Raw genomic sequence first — 18,351 nt, 5'->3', positions numbered from 1 at the left:
CCATGGATGCCTAGTGGCTGAGATACCTTGAAACCACTAAGGTACACGATGAGTTTTCTAAGGATTGGGGTGAGGCATTGAGTAAGATATCACTAGAGGGAAGACACAAGGAAAAAGTCACCCTTCAAGAGCTCGAAACACCTAAGCTTACAAAAGCTAGGCATAAAAAATGCAATAAAGCCTTGGCGCAAAAGTGGAATGTGAGGCTAGAAAGATGATGACTAAATCCAAAAGTGAAAACTAAGACAAACCAGACTTGCTCTTAGTACCCGACCACTTCAAAACCTATACTGTTGATGACGAGCGGAAAGTGGTCCGATTGACAGCAACAAGGGAGGGTTAAGGAGGATGGGTTGTCCACATCATACGATGGCCCAGTAGAAGTCAAGGAAGTTGATATTAGGGAACCAAGGGAGAAAGCTTGACCCATATACATTGCTAAGGACTTGACTTCGGGTGAAGAAGATGAGCTCATTGCTCTCCTTAAGGAATTTAAGGACTGTTTTCCTAGAATTACAAGCAGATGAAGGGGGTACCACCTTTCCAATCATGGAAGGAGCAAGGCCAACCAAGCAGAAACCATACCAGATGAATCCTAAGTATGCGGCAATTGTAATGGAGGAAATAAACAAGCTCATTGTTGCTGTGGATTTCATCTATGAAATCGAACATACGGATTGGTGGTCATCACCAATCATAATAGTGCCCAAAAAAAATAGAAAACTTAGGGTATGTGTTGATCTTAAAAAGGTCAACGCAGCTATTAGGAAAGACCATTATCCACTATCCTATACGGAACATGTTTTGGAAAGAGTGGCTGGTGAAGAAGCTTACAGCTTCTTGGATGGATTCTATGGTTACAATCAAGTGTCCATAGCACCAGAGGACCAGCATAAGATAGCTTTCAATTCAATGTGGGGGACATGCATACAAGGTTATGCCCTTCGGTCTCACCAATGCCCCAGCAACATTTCAACGGTTGATGTGCACAACCTTCAAGGACTACTTATAGAAGTGGTTGAAGGTATTCATTGATGATCTGTGTGCACACTTTCGATGGGCAGACCATCTAGCCTGCTTAAGGAAAGTGTTCGAGCGATGTCGATTATATCGTATATCCCTGAACCCTTTAAAGTGTTAGTTTTAGGTTAAACATGGTGTGATATTGGGACACATTGTCTCAAAGAATGGTATATCCAACACGGATGATAGCAAGGTCAAGTTGATATTGGAGCTGCCACCGCCTACCAATTACAAAGGTGTGCAAAGATTTATGGACCATGTGGGGTATAACCGCCGCTTCATAATTTTCTATGCTAAAATAGCCATACCATTGTACAAGCTACTTATTGTCTTCGAATGGACTGAGGAATGCCAGGAAGCATATGATCGACTAAAGCAAGCATTGGCTAGCGTGCCAATTCTACAACCCCCAAATTGGGATCTCATATTTCACATGCATATTGATGCATCAAATTTTGCTATTGGTGGCGTACTAGCCCAGCCTAGTGACTTCAAATTGTACTATCCAGTTTGCTTTGCTATAGTCGTCAGTCAAATGATGTAGAGGAGAACTACACTACCATAGAGAGGGAAGAATTGGACATGGTTAACACCATCAAGAAGTATCAACATTACCTATTGGCCAACAAATTCATATTCTTCGTGGACCATCAAGCCTTACTATACCTAGTGAATAAGCTAGCCGATCATATGTCAAGAACTCCAAATGGGGAACTAGAAACTGGTGTTGAAGATGATCTCCCTAATGCTTGTTTGTTCAAATTGGACATGGTACCCAAATGGAGCGAGGAAATCTCAGATTATCTAGCTCATGGTTTTCTACAAGAAATACCTTTGAACAAAGATAAAATGCAACGACTTATCAAGCTTGCTGCACCGTATCAACTAATTGCAGGAAAACTATATAAGCTAGGAAAAGATAATGTGCTAAGAAGAGAGAAGGTGAGTTCGTCACAATATTGGATGAAACTCATTCAGGGATAGCAGGTGGACATTTTACTAGAGAGATCACGGCTCGTAAAGTGCTTCAAGCACGACTATGGTGGCCTACGTTATTTGGAGACACCATAGAATTTGTCAAAAGGTGCGAAGAATGTCAGTGTTAAGAAGACGTGTGAGAGAAGGTGAGTTCGTCACAATATTGGATGAAACTCATTCAGGGATAGCTGGTGGACATTTTACTAGAGAGATCACGGCTCGTAAAGTGCTCAAGCACGACTATGGTGGCCTACGTTATTTGGAGACACCATAGAATTTGTCAAAAGGTGCGAAGAATGTCAGTGTTTTGCTATCCCACAACAAACGGATAACATGCCACTCACCCCTATTATTGTAAGACAACCATTCGAAAAATGGGGAGTATATTTTGTTGGGCCTATTATTCTAGCAGCACATCCATCCCAAGCCCGATATATGATCGTGGCCCCACGGAATATTTCACAAAATGGGCAGAAGCCAGAGCCTCAAAGAGAGCTGATGCACGAACAAAAAATTCTTATACGAGCAAACTATCTCGAGGTTCGGCTGCCCATTAGAATTAGTTAGTGATTGTGGCTCACATTTTATTAATGAGATGATTGATCATTTACTTGCGGGATTCATCGAAAATCATCACCTTATTATCCACAGGCCAATGGTCAAGCAGAGAGTACAAACAAAATTTTATGTACTATCTTGGCAAAAACCTTGGAAGCAAGTCGAACATACTGGGAACATAAGATGACAGAGCAGCCCTATGGGCATATCGAATATCATATAAGGTAGTGACATAATACACTCCCTTCCGTCTAGCTTATGGTGTTGAGACAATAATGTCTATGGAATACCTAGTCCCGAGCTTAAGGGTTGCAGTACAAGAACGCCTGATGGAGAATGCATTAGCTGAAAGGCTAATTGACTTAGAGAAGCTTGATGAGACTAGGATAATAGAATCACATGGACTCATAGTCGAGAAACTACGCAGGAAACATTGGTTCAACAAAAATTTAAAAATGGGAAACCTTGTCCTCATGTATAGTGTAGGAAGCACCAGGAAAAATAAACTCAAATACCAAGGCCTGGGACCATTCCGAGTGTCCAAGATCACACCTTAGGGGTCAGTTCAAATTGAGACAATTGATAGCATACAGATGGAGGGTTACATCAATGGAACTCAAAAAATATTTTCGACCACTGACCCAAGAGATGCTCTTGTAAGAACATCTCTTAAAACAACAGAAACAGCTCGCAAAGGAAAAAATCCAGCAAGCTCAAGAAGAAGCTAATGTCAGGGAGGCCAAAGCTAAACAATTACTCCAGAAGAGACTGATACATGTCATCATGGCTCCTTGACTCTCTTGGACAAAGAGGAACTAAACATTGAGAGCTAGCACGACTCAAGGTGGGACTTACTACAGCTAAAGGCCATGCAATGAGCATTGCATTAATAGATACAGGATCAAGTCATAACTTGATCTCGTATGAAACCTAGGTAGCATTAGATAGACCATGCCTTGAACCCACTGATGCGCAAGTACACAATGTGCACTTAATAACTATGAGAGATGAGGGATTTTCAAGTGTTAACATTTCCATTAGAAATAATTCCTTGGTTTGGGAAGGTGTTTGTCATGCCTACAAGTTCCATGGAAGAGGAAATGATTCTAGGATTATTCTAGATCTACGCCAGCAAGTGCAATATACAATGGGAAGATAGGACAGTGTTGTTGAGCGAGGGCGACAAGGTCATGTCCATACCCTTATGGAGCTTGACAAACAGAGGGAAACAAATCATGAATGATGAAAAAACGACACCGAATACAATGACATCACCTTATAAAATAGAACAAGCATCAGTCCCATGAAACTCGCACAAACAATACCCAAAACATGAGGGTACACAACAGAAGTGGGTGCCCAAGATTCAATTTAAAAACCAACCCCACAAGAAAGACATCAGGAATAATATAGGGATAGCAAGAAAAATCTGCAAAAAAATCAAAAGTCAGACTTTGCTTACACAAACAGATTATTAGGACTCCAAGCATCCCAATAGACCTCAAGGGTTCCATAAGAAATGGGTCCGAAAAGACTTACTGCGAGTACAAGGATACTACCAAGGCAATACGAAACTATGGGTACCCAAACCCCACTCAATGGCCAATACCACAAGCAATTCAAGTCATCACACAAAAGAGAGACTAGTAAAAGCATATAGCATCAACTCCGAACCCAAGTGGGAACCTCGCCAACCTTTGTGTGGAGGAAAAAGACAACTCAGCAAAATGGGTTGCGAATTGCCAAAACAATGACAATAGCCACTCCGGTCACAGAACCAAACAGTGAACCTAAAGGTAGAAACAAAGAAGTTCAGCAAAGGGACACAGGTAGAAGCCCTCCACCACAGGACACAATAACAACATTGTTCAGTTGGGTGGAAGGAAGAATTAAAAACTCCCACATAGAACTACGACTGCATCAACAAATACCCAAAAGTGCCCAGGTGTCACCTTGGTTCTCATGGCAGTAAAGGAACCTCACCGGTTCACGAAACCTAACTGTTTCACGGAACCTCACCGGTTCACAAAACCTAACTTCACAAAACCTAGCTTCACAAAACCTAACTTCACGGAACCTCAATAGTTCACGGAACCTCACCGGTTCACGAAACCTAACTGTTTCACGGAACCTCACCAGTTCACGAAACCTAACTTCACAAAACCTAACTGTTTCACGGAACCTCACCAGTTCACAAAACCTAACTTCACGAAACCCACTTCACAGCCTGCATGTTCACAAAACCACTCAGACCCTACACCTTCACGCCGCAGCTTTCACCTGTCTATTAACACACCTTATGATTACTCCTACACTAACACAATTCTCATTTCAACTAACTGGTTACCCATTAACTCCAAAAAAAAAGAGGAAATGTTATCAACTCCACCAGTCGGAAGACTGATGTGCTGTTCATGTACAGATGTCAGCCTCAAAGTCGGAAGCGATCGAGACCCTAGCTACCACTCAAGCCAGCACCATTGGATCCCCATCAAATCAGAAAAAGAAGCCAGTGCAGGTCCCAAAGTTGAATTTTTTGCGCCCTTATGCCCAAGCCTTCCATGGGGCCATCATCAGCCAAAGAAGCCCTCACGGCCCATGGAAAGGTAGTCCTACATTATCATAGCCTAGAATTCCTCCAAATTCTGGAAAAGGGTGAAGTCAAAGCAAAGCTGGAAAAGATAGGCTTGGGGAGAACGGCACAAATACTCCCAAGAAGTATCGACATAGAACTCTGCATACATCAAGACCTACGAAAATGGCACCAAACGGGGGAACTATCACAAAGGCTGACGGCACTACAGAGCAACTCCTAATCACAGAAGAGCTCATACGAGATGCTCCGCATCTCTCGCCAGCAGTCAAGGTCCACGCCCATGCATTTGACAAAATGTCTCTAGACGCAATGCTCAAGAAAAGTTCTTACAAGTCCAAGGGGACCGAGTACGAGAACATCCGTGATGAGACAGAAAAAGCTTGCAAGGCCATGTCATTAATGATGTAGGTCAAGCCCGTGGACTAATATAACAAGGTGCCTTTGAACATAATTGCTAAGGTACATGAGGATAAAGAGGAGTACTGGGCCTACTATGTCCATAGAGAGATGGAGAACTACTTGAAGGCCCACCAATCCAAGATTTGTAACCCATACCTACACACCCAAGTTCTTAACCACGTAGCAAAAAGGCCTCTCCCATAGCCCAAACTAGTGGAGTACTTGCAACTGGCACTACTGCCAAAACAGCCAACACTAGCTGAAGATATGCAAGAGGGGCAAGCTGTCTTGATGGAGACCCAAACAATAATGAAGGAAAACAAGAAGGGGAGAAAGAAGAAGACAGATAAGAAAATGAGGGGGGTAATCCCAGATGTACCTACCGAATTGCAAAGATTAGAGGCAGAAGTGGAATAGGAAATCCGAACATACCAAGAAGCATTGCAAGAGACCACCATCAGCCAAGCCACACAGGAGCCCATGCAGCAAGTTACTCCCCCGACAAGCCCGGCTCAACTGATATTCACGGATCTATCCCCACTCAAAGATTTAGCTCTTCCAAACATGGCAACAGAGACAACGCCCGAACAAGAAGCACCAGTACAGGCTGAGGAAACACAAGGCAATGAGGCAGCAACACGGCTCAAGTACATGCTCCAACCACAATCATAACGCTACCCTTTGGTCCAAGCAGATTAACGATGTATGCACACAAGTGCAAACCTTAAAAGACCACTTGGCAGCACGTGAAGCTACACATAAAGATGTCATCATGAAAAGCTTGAAGGCACAGAGGGGCAAGAGAACATGTATAAAGCCCTGGAAAGCAATAATTGTACAAAGAATCAAGGAAAATGTGGACCTCAAGGCAAGGTTAGAACAAGCTAAGGAGCAGCTTCAGAAGGAGGTCACCCACACCAATGAGCTCACTACACTTCATGCCCACCAAGTACAGGAGCTTCAAACCAATGCCAAGGCCAAAGAAGAAGAATGCAAAGCTATATCCAATAGCTAACCTCACATCTAAAGGTAGCGGAGGAGATGGAAACTCACTTACAGCAAGAGAGAGAACAAACAAACAGGGCCCATGCAGAAAAAATAAGAACACTTAACTACAAGCCAGGTTGAAGTGCAAAGGAAAGAATTGGCCCACCAAGAAGCAATGGCACAACCTACACAGCAACTACAAGACATTCAGAGGCTGGCTGCAAAAGGCTCCAACAAATCACCGAAGCTCAAGAAAGAGAAGCAACAGCCAGGCATGCCCAAGAGGACGCAACCAGAAGATTTGAGGAGTTAGATGTTGCAAGGATGGTTTGGGAAACTACAATTTCAAACCTCCTCAGCAACACTAACTCTCACTTACAAGAGTTAGAACGTCGGTTGGCGATCCAAGACAGAAGTCAGTGACCGGAGCCTAACGATGACCTATGCCTATTCCTTGAGCGTGCCTCAGAGTTGGGTCAGTCCAGTAACTCCTCGGCCCCTCCTCAAACTCTAACTTTGTTTTTGTCTACATTAATCCTCTCTTTACTTCAGTACAATATAAATCTATCTGAAGACATAGGCCTAGGTGAACTAACCCTAATTAAACAAAATACTGAACGAGATGCTAACCCTACAATAATAATGGGAATTTTGCGGAAGGGACATAGTATTAACTAATCTACAAGACATTTTCTTTTACCCTTTACATCCTATAGTGTTAAACCTTCGTAGTTGGTGTCGGGTCCTCCAAAATTTTAAAATTCCCGAGACACCGACCAACTATGAGGTGGTAGCACATAGTTACCAGTGGATTATAAGTCATGGGTGGCTCGAAGTATATAATACTCACCAACATCTAAACTTATGTGAGTCTACTTTGTATCATCCTTTCCGCATTCTAAAGTTATACTCTAATATCTACAAGCACTTAGAAGCCATGTTAACATATGTATATTACAATTTTAATGCTACCCACATTGAATATCCTACTGTCAATCCCGAGGAAATCCCTGACTTACAAGAATTTATAAAGTCTCACAAGCCTAGCCACCCACCCCCTAGCATAGTTCAAGGTCAAGAAGAATCCTCTTCCTCATATTCAAAGTCAACTTACCCTATCTATTCTAATGTCGCTATAGTAAGCTACTTAACCCCTTTCCTAATACGCCACCTACTAACACATCTCAAGCTGACTGCATTTTCTCAACCTTCATTCCTCAACGGTGTGACAATGGTGGCATAGCTGCCTCTTGTGTGTACAGGGTGTGCCTTCCTCCACCCGCGGAAGCAGTGAGCTGATCATGAAGGTGATGATTCTTATTTCCAGCAGGTCAGCTAACTGGGGGTTTGCCAACTTTGTGTGCCTTGCCACATTTGCCCATAATGTGCCTTATCGAGCAGCCAAAGGAATTAATTCTTCTAAATCAAGGCATGGAGCTCGTAGAGGGTATGGTTTATTGTGCTGCTTTGTTGGTGTGATCTCTCGGAGTAGGCTTCTAGCATGATCCGTCAAGTTGGCTCAAATGGAATGATTTGCATGGAGGCGTGAGAGCCGGGAGACATGAGCTTACATATATAAATCTAAAGACATGATTCTATACATAAGCCTAGAGGCATGAGCCTAGATATGAGCCTAGGAAAAAAAAAGGTTCAAAAATTCAAAAAACTCAAACTCTATATTAAAAGACAGTTTTTAGAGCTTGAGCAAAAACAATTATTTTTAATTCATTTTTCGGCCTACTTCAAGAGGAAATAGACATCATTTCACTAAAGTGAAACCCTTTCATGCAAACTCAATGAGGACTTATTGTTGGAAACGACAATACACAATTGATTGTAGTGTATCAAACCATACCTCATCAAACCCACCTAGCCTTTGATCCCAACAAACAACCAGCATTGTAAGACTCCTTTGGATCCACCTTCAGCAGCGAGGAGTTTTGGGACAAGATGAGCTGATTAAACATACATGTGAGTGTGGGAATAGTGGAACCCCTTGAAACAAGAGCCACCACCCCATAGTCCTCCAAACCCTAGTAGATTCACCAACTAGATCTTTAAATAACACCATCAACATCGTGTGAAGAGGGCATTAAATCACCCTATCTTTGGGAAAATCTCTAGTGAAGGAGTAAGAGCATGACCAGGAACCTCAAGGTTCGCTCCCATTGGAAGTGCTTTAACTATGTTGAGACACGCCATAATGTTTCAACCATTTGGTGCCAATCCCAAACTAGGTTTTTCCCAAGCTTCTAGCCACAACCAATTAGCCCAGAAGCTACAGTTATGGCAATAGGGACATGTCTCCTTTTTTTCACCATTAGGGACAAGCATTCCATAGGACACCCTCCCTACAACAAGCACACATAGTGCAAGCATGAGCTCCACCTTCTCAAGGAGCCCATTATAGTAGAAGCAAACATGTGGATTCATAAGAGAAATCACATAATGTGTCATTCAGCCATGATGCCAAGCTTGCAACCTCAAAGCTAGGCTAATGTCGAACAAGTTTCATTGGAAACAGCATAACCTAACCCCATGGGGCAAGAAGATCCAAACCCTTAAATAGAGGGTTTTGGTAGGCAAATAGTAGGCAAGAAAAGTCAATGAAGGGGCCTAGATTCATGGGTTGTGGAAGCTAGAATCATGGGAGCCCATTTAGGAGATGGATTAAGTGAATGATTAATCAAAGCATGGAGCTAATGACATTGCACTTAGGCCTACTTAAGAGACAACTACATCCAATACAAATTCCAACCCCACCTAATCCGTCCATGGAGCTCAAGATCTCATCAATGTAGAGGCCAAAAAAGAGTGTGCGATAGAGGGAAACCCTATTTCACCCCAATAGTGAGGGCAAAATCTCATGTGATGTTCCTCCTACTAGTGCTCTCACTCGTCTCTGTGACAGACTCACAGAGAGCGATGATGCTCCTATGTCAGATGGGACTCCTATCTCCTACAGAGATGGTGGAGGAGGTGGGCTTGAGGTACAGTATCAAAAGCTTTCCAAAAATCCACAAAGCACCAGTAAATCCTCTGATGTCGTTCTCTACCCTCCTCAATGGCACGGAGGGGTGAAGATGTGTTCAAGGGTAGAGTAGCTCCTCAGAAAGCCTGCCTATTTTAAGGCTCTACATCCCTAACTCTCTGTAAATGAACTGAGCTCCTTCTTTAGCAACAATCCATATAATTTTGCCAATGTGTGGCCAATCATGATTGTCCTATAATTATTAGGATCAAGTGGATTGGGGTGATGGTGCCAATGCTGGTGGACCAAGAGGGTGGAAATCCTTGACGAAGGGCTCTATTGAACATGCAGGCTAGTAGAGGCGACTAGGTACCATCGGCATGTGAGATGTACTCATCGACAATGAGTCCCTCATGATCTTGGGCTCACCCATTATGTAGTCTATGAATGTCCTTGAGGACCATGCCCTTTGTGAAGAAGCTGGAGGTGGTGGGGCGAGAATCTAGTGGTGGGGGTAGAGGTGGCTGATAGGGGATATGATAGAGGGAGCATCCATAGAAGCATCATGTGTACGAGCAGGTGATAGGTGTGGGGGGACGATGTTCTCAGAGTTTCCTCCAGGCCTCTTTACAGTTCAGCCCTAAGAAAAGTCAGTATAACTCATCTTATTTCCCAACGTAGGTGAGCTGTTGAGAAATCCATTGCGCTTGGCACTTCGTGATTTGCATAATTCGTACCTCATTCTTAAAACGAGAGCATGTGTCTTGGCATTCGTCATCATACCAACAGTTTTGGGGCATGGAACTACAAGGTGGCTTAGTGGTAGACCGTCATGTGCAAATGAAAGAAGTGGTGGAAGATGTGGATTATGGTGGTGAGTTGTGATATGAGGGTGGGTAGGGGGACATCAGGTTCCACTATCACAGATCTAATTTTCTAGGAAAATAGAATTTAAAGAAGACCTGCAAGAATTGATTTGATTTAAATAATTTGTCAAGACCTGCAAGAATTGATTTGATTTAAAGAAGACCTACAAGAATTGATTTAAATAATTCGTCAAACACCACATGCTCAACATATTCAATAATTGAGAGAAAAACAAATAAAAATACTTAGCTCACAAAGCAATGACTCCAAGATTGGGTGCAATCATCCCCCCTCGTGTGTATTGTGTATGGCCTATTTTTTCCCCCACATGAGTATTTATGAGATACTTTATTCCAATTTAGGCCATAGCCTCCAACAATATAAAAAAGGTGACAGTATCTTATCTTCAAAAATAGAGTGTCCATAAATTGCGGCTTGGGTTTAAATCATATCACGCTTTACAAAAATATTAAAGATCAAGTCTATTCTTGATAAACTAAGGTTTTTCAAATAAATCAAAATGTGCACAAGCTAGCACATGTATATTCAAAGCTTGTTTACAAAAATGGTGTGCCAAGCAATAAATTTGTGCAACTTCTCTTCAATCCTTGGAATCCTCTTCACCTATAAAATAACCAACAATAAATTGGTGAAACAAATATTCCATAAGCATACAAACCATAACCACACACATGTTTGCCAAGCGTAAGTAACCTAGGAAAATCACCCCTACATAATAAGAACCAACTGAAACAAACATTGGAGACCTCAAACATATGTCAATATCCACCAAATGTATTAATATTTATAATGTCATCACCCATGATATTAACATAAGTTGGCTTGACACAAAGATAATCTAAGCATCCCCGAATTATATAAGAGGGTAGAATAATATTTTTAAGAGGGCTTAAAATATATTCCCATAACATTATTAACAAAGCTTTAAGCCATAAAGCTTTATAATCTTTATAGTATAAAGCTTTAAAAATGTCCCTTCTCCTTTGTGGCGCTTCTCGACAATATCCTGAGAAGAGAGGACATATTTATAAGTTAAAAGCTTAAAGCTTTATAAGTTTACAAAAGCTTAAGTAAGCTTTAAAAGCCTATAAAGCCTATCCTCAAAGCATTCAAGAGAACTCACTGCTCTCCCACAAAGGTAACAATTCAAAAAAATTAGAAAAATAAATAAAAATCTGTAAAAAAAATTCGAAGAAGAAGCCCACTTTTCTTTGAAAGCCTCTTACTCTTAAAATTTTCGGCATCAAGAAAATTTTGACTTTCTCAAAATTCTTGGAGGACAGAATCAAGGCCAACCATTATATAACGAATTTAGGAGCTAAATTCTCCGTCTTCATTTATTTGCAATGGCTACTTTACCCATACCACCCATGGTGCAAGAACAAATCTTAGCACTTCAAGAACAAATTGTGAGTGAACAAGAAGTCCGACGTAAATTAGAGCGTCAAGCGAAGCGTTCCAAACGCAAACGTGATTCTTCCAACTCAGATGAGGAGAAAAGTGATCATGTTAGACACATTGTTAAAGCTACCTTGTGTGCTCAAAATTCTCGAAAAGACTCACGAATCAGCCGAAAGACATTCACTTTCCAAAATTATGATGGCAAGAAGAAGGACGCACAAGTTCTTATTGCATGGATTAGCCAACTATAACTATTTCTCTCATGAAAGTTCTCAAAATTTGATAAAATTAAATGTGCTTGTGATCACTTGATCAAAAGTGTTGCCTCTTATGGTGGAACGTGATTAAGCAAGGTAAACATCGACCTTCAGTGTGGAAAGAGCTCTAGAAGCTCTTAAAGAAACATTTTCTACCATCACAGTACAAAGCTAAAAGTACAAAGCTAAAGCACGTCCAACGATGGGACACTTTACGCCAGATTGATACAGAGAATGTCCAAGATTATATTGACAAATTTTGGGATATTCTTTTACAAGTTCAAGTAATTGAAAAAGTCAAGGAAAAGGAACAACGTAGAAAATTCATTTGCTGGACTTAAGTCTACCACCATTAGGGTTGACATCAACATGTTTCATCCACATGACCTTAGCACTATTATGGACCTTACTTTAAATTCAAAACGTAAAACATCTATATCTAGAGATTTCAAGATGTAGGATAAATATTTTACAAAGTTTACTAAATCTTACTTCCCTTCTAGTACTTTTGATAAATCCAAGATGCAAAAGGGTAAAGATATGGCTATAGGAGATACTCGAAAGGACAACAACAACAAACCTTCGAATGGTCAACCAAAGAATCGAATCTTCAGATGTTACAAATGTCACAAGGAAGGACACCTCGCAAAGAACTTCCTTGACAAAAAGAAGAATTCCACACACCGATGGCTCGACTCAACGTTATTACAGAAGACGATGAATTCAAGCAAGAGGGTAACTCTGATCCCGACTATTCAGATAAAGGTAAGTTTTCAATTCATGCTCTATTAAGAATTCAAGGCAAAATTAAAGGAAACTCAATTTTATATTGCATGATGATGGTAGTTCGCATGATTTCATTTCTGAAAAAGCATTGAAAGCACTTAGCCTAGATGCATCGTACTCTAGTTACAAAGTAAAAGCTACATTTCAAGGTACTAAGTACAACTGCACAAAGGAGGTTAAGGATTTAGAATTACAAATAGGTTTACTAAAAGAAAAGAGAACATTCCTAGTGGCACCTTTACAAGGTGTCGATGTCATCTTAGGTATGCCATGGAGACATGAGCATAATCCCCAGATTGACTATGATACCCATACCATGTGGTTAATAAAAGGTGACCAAGAAATTTGTCTTCAATGTCATACCAAAGGTGAATTAGGCCTATTTTTTACTCATACTCAAGCAAAAAGAGCTGTATAAAAAAAGGAGAAGATATTTTTTATTTTTGTCAACCAACTTACTGCTCAGGATGACCCCAAATCAAATGTGTCTCATGACCCTTTCATCTCTAAGTTCCCTAATTGCTTCATAGATGTTTTACCACCTAGCTTACCAAGACCTCGTCCAGAAGACCATAGAATTAAGATAATCCCTGGTAACTCACCACCATGTAAAGCTCCTTATAGAGTCAACATGCTTGAGCAAAAGGAGATCCAAAGGCAAGTCGAAGAACTATTAACTAAAGAATTAATTAGACCCAGTAGTTCCCCATCTGGTGCTCCAACTCTTCTCATTAAAAAGAAGAATGGAACATATCGATTGTGTATCGATTATCATGCACTAAACAAGATTACTGTTAAGAATTGATATCCGATACCTCGAGTGGATGACTTGCTAGATAAGCTTAAAGGAGCCCAAGTCTTTAGCAATATCGACCTAAAGTCCGGTCATCATCAGATTCGTATTTATGGACGAAGGAGATATCTTCAAGACGGCCTTTAGAACCCAAACTGGTCATTATGAGTTTTTAGTTATGTCATTCGGTTTGACTAATGCTCCCACTACTTTTAACAGAATGATTAATGTAATATTTTTGAAATATCAAAATTTTGTTGTAGTGTTTTTCGATGATATCATAGTTTTCAGTAAGAATCGTCAAAAGAGCATGAACAACATTTAGAAAAAGTGTTTTCACTTCTTCAAGAGAATCAACTCTATGTCAATTATAAAAAGAGCAAATTCTTTCACGAAGAAATTGAATATCTAGGATACATAGTTTCTGCTGATGGTATTCGAGTAGATCCCAAAAAGATCGAAAGAAATGCTAATTGGCCTCGACCACGTGATATTCATCATCACGAACTCCAATCTTTTCTTGGACTATGTAGCTACTACTACAGGAAGTTTGTTAGAAATTTTGCATACATTGCACATCCTTTGACTGAACTTCTTAAGAAAGCTAGACATTTCGATTGGACTAGTAGACAGGATCATTTCTTTGCTGAACTTAAGAAAGCATTGACCCATGCACCAATTCTTACACCACCAGATTTTCAATGACCATTCTTTATTATAGTTTACTAATGCAAGTGGGCAAGGCTTTGGTGTTGTTCTTATGCAAGATGAACATCCCATTGCTTATGAAAGTCATGAGCTTAAACGAGCAGAAATAAATTATATTACATATGACAAAGAGTTAGCTGAGGTTGTTCATGCTTTAATACTTTGGAAACATTATTAACTGGGATCTGAATTCTTAATCAAGACAGACCATCAAAGCATTCATCATTTATTGACCCAACCATTGATCTCTAATCGACATATCAAATGGGCTTCATTTATCCAAAGTTTTCAGCCCATGATTCAATATCAACCAAACAAAGAAAATGTTGTGGCAGATGCTTTAAGTAGACATCCTAGTGTACACAACATTTCTGTTATTAAAAGTCATTAAGTCCTATGAGAGAATCCTATGATACAAGCCCAAATTTTTCTCAAGTTTGGATTAAACTTAGAGACAATAATTGAAACCCATTGGTGATTATTCATACCATGATGGTCATATTTTCTTTTAAAAGAGATTGTGTTTTACACAACCTTTCAGATAATTCATACTGGAGAAAATACATCAACCACCATATATAGGTCATCGAGGTGTGTCAACTACTCTATAATTGGTCTCTCTAGAGAATTCTTTTGGCCTTCTATTAAACAAGATGTAGCAAAATTTGTGGCTGAATGTTCTGTTTGTTAAAAAATTAAAAGCTACAAAGGTAAAACCCAAGGACTCCTTACTCCTCTAACAATTTCTAATGATACTTAAGAACAAATATCCATGGACTTCATCACAAGCCTACTACATCGTCATAATGATATGATTTGGACTATAGTTGACTGTTTAAGTAAACAAGCATATTTCTTACCTTGTAAGGAAACTTTGACTTCTCAACAAGCCACGAATATGTTTATCAAACAAATCTTTGTACATCATAGACTGCCAAAAGTCATTGTTTCTGACAGAGACTCAAGATTTTGTAGTACCTTTTGGATCACGCTATTCTCCAACTTAGGTACTAAAGTGGATTTTTTCACAGCTTTCCATCCAAAAATAAATGGACAAACTGAGGTTACTAATAGTACTATCTTGGATCTACTCAGAGCCTATGTTACCCAACAACCTAATTCATGGGATAAGACATTCATCTTCTCCAATTTGCTTACAATAATACTCCTCATTCAGCTATTGGTCAAGCACCTTTTGAAACTGTCTATGGAAAATCTTTGCCTATTCCAGCAACTAGAGTTTCTCACAAAATCGAAGCTGCTGATCAATTCACTATAGATTTTAGTAGCCTTTTAAATGATGTAAAACATTCTATTGCTCATGCTCAAGAAAAATATATTAAGAAAGCAAACCATAAACATAAATCCATATCTTTTGAACTTGGAGATTATGTACTTTTGAAAATTGAAAAGCGTCGACTTAAGAGTGTTGAAAAATTTCCAGCTAATAAGCTTGCTCCAAGATTTTATAGACCTTTTACGGTGATTCACAAAATTAATGATGCTACATATAAACTTGAATTACCTTCTCATTGGCAAATTCATAATTCATTTCATGTTAGCTTGTTAAAACCTTTCAAAGGACCACTTTCCACTCATCCAGTATATAAAGAACCATATTGAAGGTGAGAAAGAAGTTTTACTCCCAGACACTATCATTGATCATCAGATTACATCAACTCAAACTAGTAACCAATATAGCAAAATTTAGTGACTTTTCAAAATCATCCTTGTGAAGATGCAAGATGGGTGCCTGAGAAATATTTTCGTACCTTCCCTAAGATCCTTAATTCTTTTCAACAAACCAGCAATTGAGAGCAATTGCCAACTCAAGCAAGAGAGAATGTTATGAGAATATATTTTAAGCCCTCTTAAAAATATTATTCTACCCTTTTATTAAATAATTCGGGGACGCTTGGATTATCTTTGCATGAAGCCAAATTATGTTAATGTCATGGGTGATGCTATTATAAATATTAATACGTTTGGTGGATATTGACGTATGTTTGGGGTCTCCAATGTTTGTTTCAGTTGGTTCGTATGTAGGGATGATTCCTGGGTTACTTACGCCTCGCAAACGTGCGTGTGGCTATGGTTTGTATGCTTATGGAATATTTATTTCACCAATTTATTGTTGGTTATTTTATAGGTGAAGAGGATTCCGAGGACTGAAGAGAAGTTGCACAAATTTATTACTTAGCACATCATTTTTATAAACAAGCTTTGTATATACATGTGCTAGCTTGTGCACATTTTGATTTATTTGGAAATCCTTAGTTTAGACGTGATCTTTAATATTTTTGTAAAGCATGATATGCTTTAAACCCAAGCCTCAATTTATGGACACTCTATTTTTAAAAATGAGAGAGTGTCGTGCAAGAAAAGCATCTTTTTGAAGATGAGAGTGTCGTGCAAGAAAAGCATCTTTTTGTATTTTTGGAGGCTATGGCCTAAATTGAAATAAAGTATCTCGTAAATACTCGTGTGGAAAAAAATAGGCCATACACACATGAGGGGAGATGATTGCACCCAATCTTGGAGTCGTGCTTTGTGAGCTAAGTATTTTTATTTTTTTTCTCTCAATTATTGAATATGTTGAGCATGTGGTGTTTGATGAATTATTTGAATTAAATCAAGTCTTCTTTAAATTCTATCTTCCTAGAAAATAAGATCTGTGACATCCACATCCTAGAGTTGGCGATAGATGTGGTTGGAGTAAACAAGGTCAAGCTCGTGATCAAAATGGAGCTGGGTGTAATGTGAGATGGGGGGATGGAGACGGAGGGACGAGTGGTGTGCAGGTAAGTCAAAGAGAGGTAGGCATGGTCAGCTTCAAAAGGGAGTGGCGGAATGGAGAAGTCAAGGAGAAGGTGTGCCAAAGCCAGAGATCCCATATGGTAGTCCATGGTGTTAGTACACTTGAGTGAGGGAAGGTGGTGAGGACATTGTAGGGCCATTAGGACATCCTGTTGTAGATAACAAGACTATGTGTAGCTCCCAGCTCTAAGAAATATCTCCCATACACCGTGATCTCCTCACGATCCTATGATGATCTCTACAGCCCCATGTTAGTGATGTCCAGCTGCTATAGTCTCATAGTGACATCTAGATTGAGTAGTGGGACATGTGCTGACTCCCCGTCTTGGCGTTGAAGTCCTCCAGCAAGAGGACTTTACCCCCAGCTATGAGAACTCCATAATATCCCCATATAATATGATGAATGGCCATGTTGTGCACTGTAAGGGGAGTGGCATGATGCAAAATAATACACAGTAATGTGGATGACTCTATCACTACTAATACCCAAAGATACCGTGCATCCTCGTCCTTCTAGATGATGCTGAGAATCTGCCACAAATGGGATCTAAAAAGGACAACTACCCCTCCTGAGCCACATACTCCTCCTCATGTGCGGGTTTTGCCTCGAAAAGCTATACCTAGCTCTGTATGGTAAGCCCCTCTCAAGGCTCTGATGAGTCTCTGTAAGATTGGTAAGGCCATAGACTGCCTAAAGGAGAGGAAAAGCCCAGGTGTTGATATCTTGTTGTCTCTCTTACTATCTGTGTGACAGGAGGCTATCTCTTTTGGGACGTTGCCCCTCTCAATCAATGAGGGTTGGATAAAACTTATCCATAAGAAAGGGGAGAAGAATGATTTGAGCAATTGGAGGCCTATTACCATGTTAAACTCTGCATACAAAATATTTGCCAAGGCCTAAGCTCTGAGGCTATCCATTCAGTTGAAGAATTGGATCAGACAAGAGCAAAAGGGATTTATCAAAGGAAGGTACATTTTGGATGCCATTATCACTCTGTGGGAGGGCATGTGCTCATTATAAAAAGAAAGCAAACAATTTTTAATAAGTGTTTAAACTTTAAAAATTGAGGTGGTGAAAGAATTTTTGCAACTTTGAGGTGAGGACATACTATTAATTAAAGGATCTCGAATAAAAGTATGAGAGGCCAAATCAAAAGGTCTATAATTAAGAAAGGTCTAAAGTTAAGGT

Source organism: Cibotium barometz, chromosome 24 (genome assembly GCF_041138505.1).
Source record: "Cibotium barometz isolate CiBa-2024 chromosome 24, ASM4113850v1, whole genome shotgun sequence".
Taxonomy (NCBI): domain Eukaryota; kingdom Viridiplantae; phylum Streptophyta; class Polypodiopsida; order Cyatheales; family Cibotiaceae; genus Cibotium; species Cibotium barometz.
The sequence above is the reverse complement of the archived record's forward strand: the minus strand, read 5'-3'. Positions refer to the sequence as shown.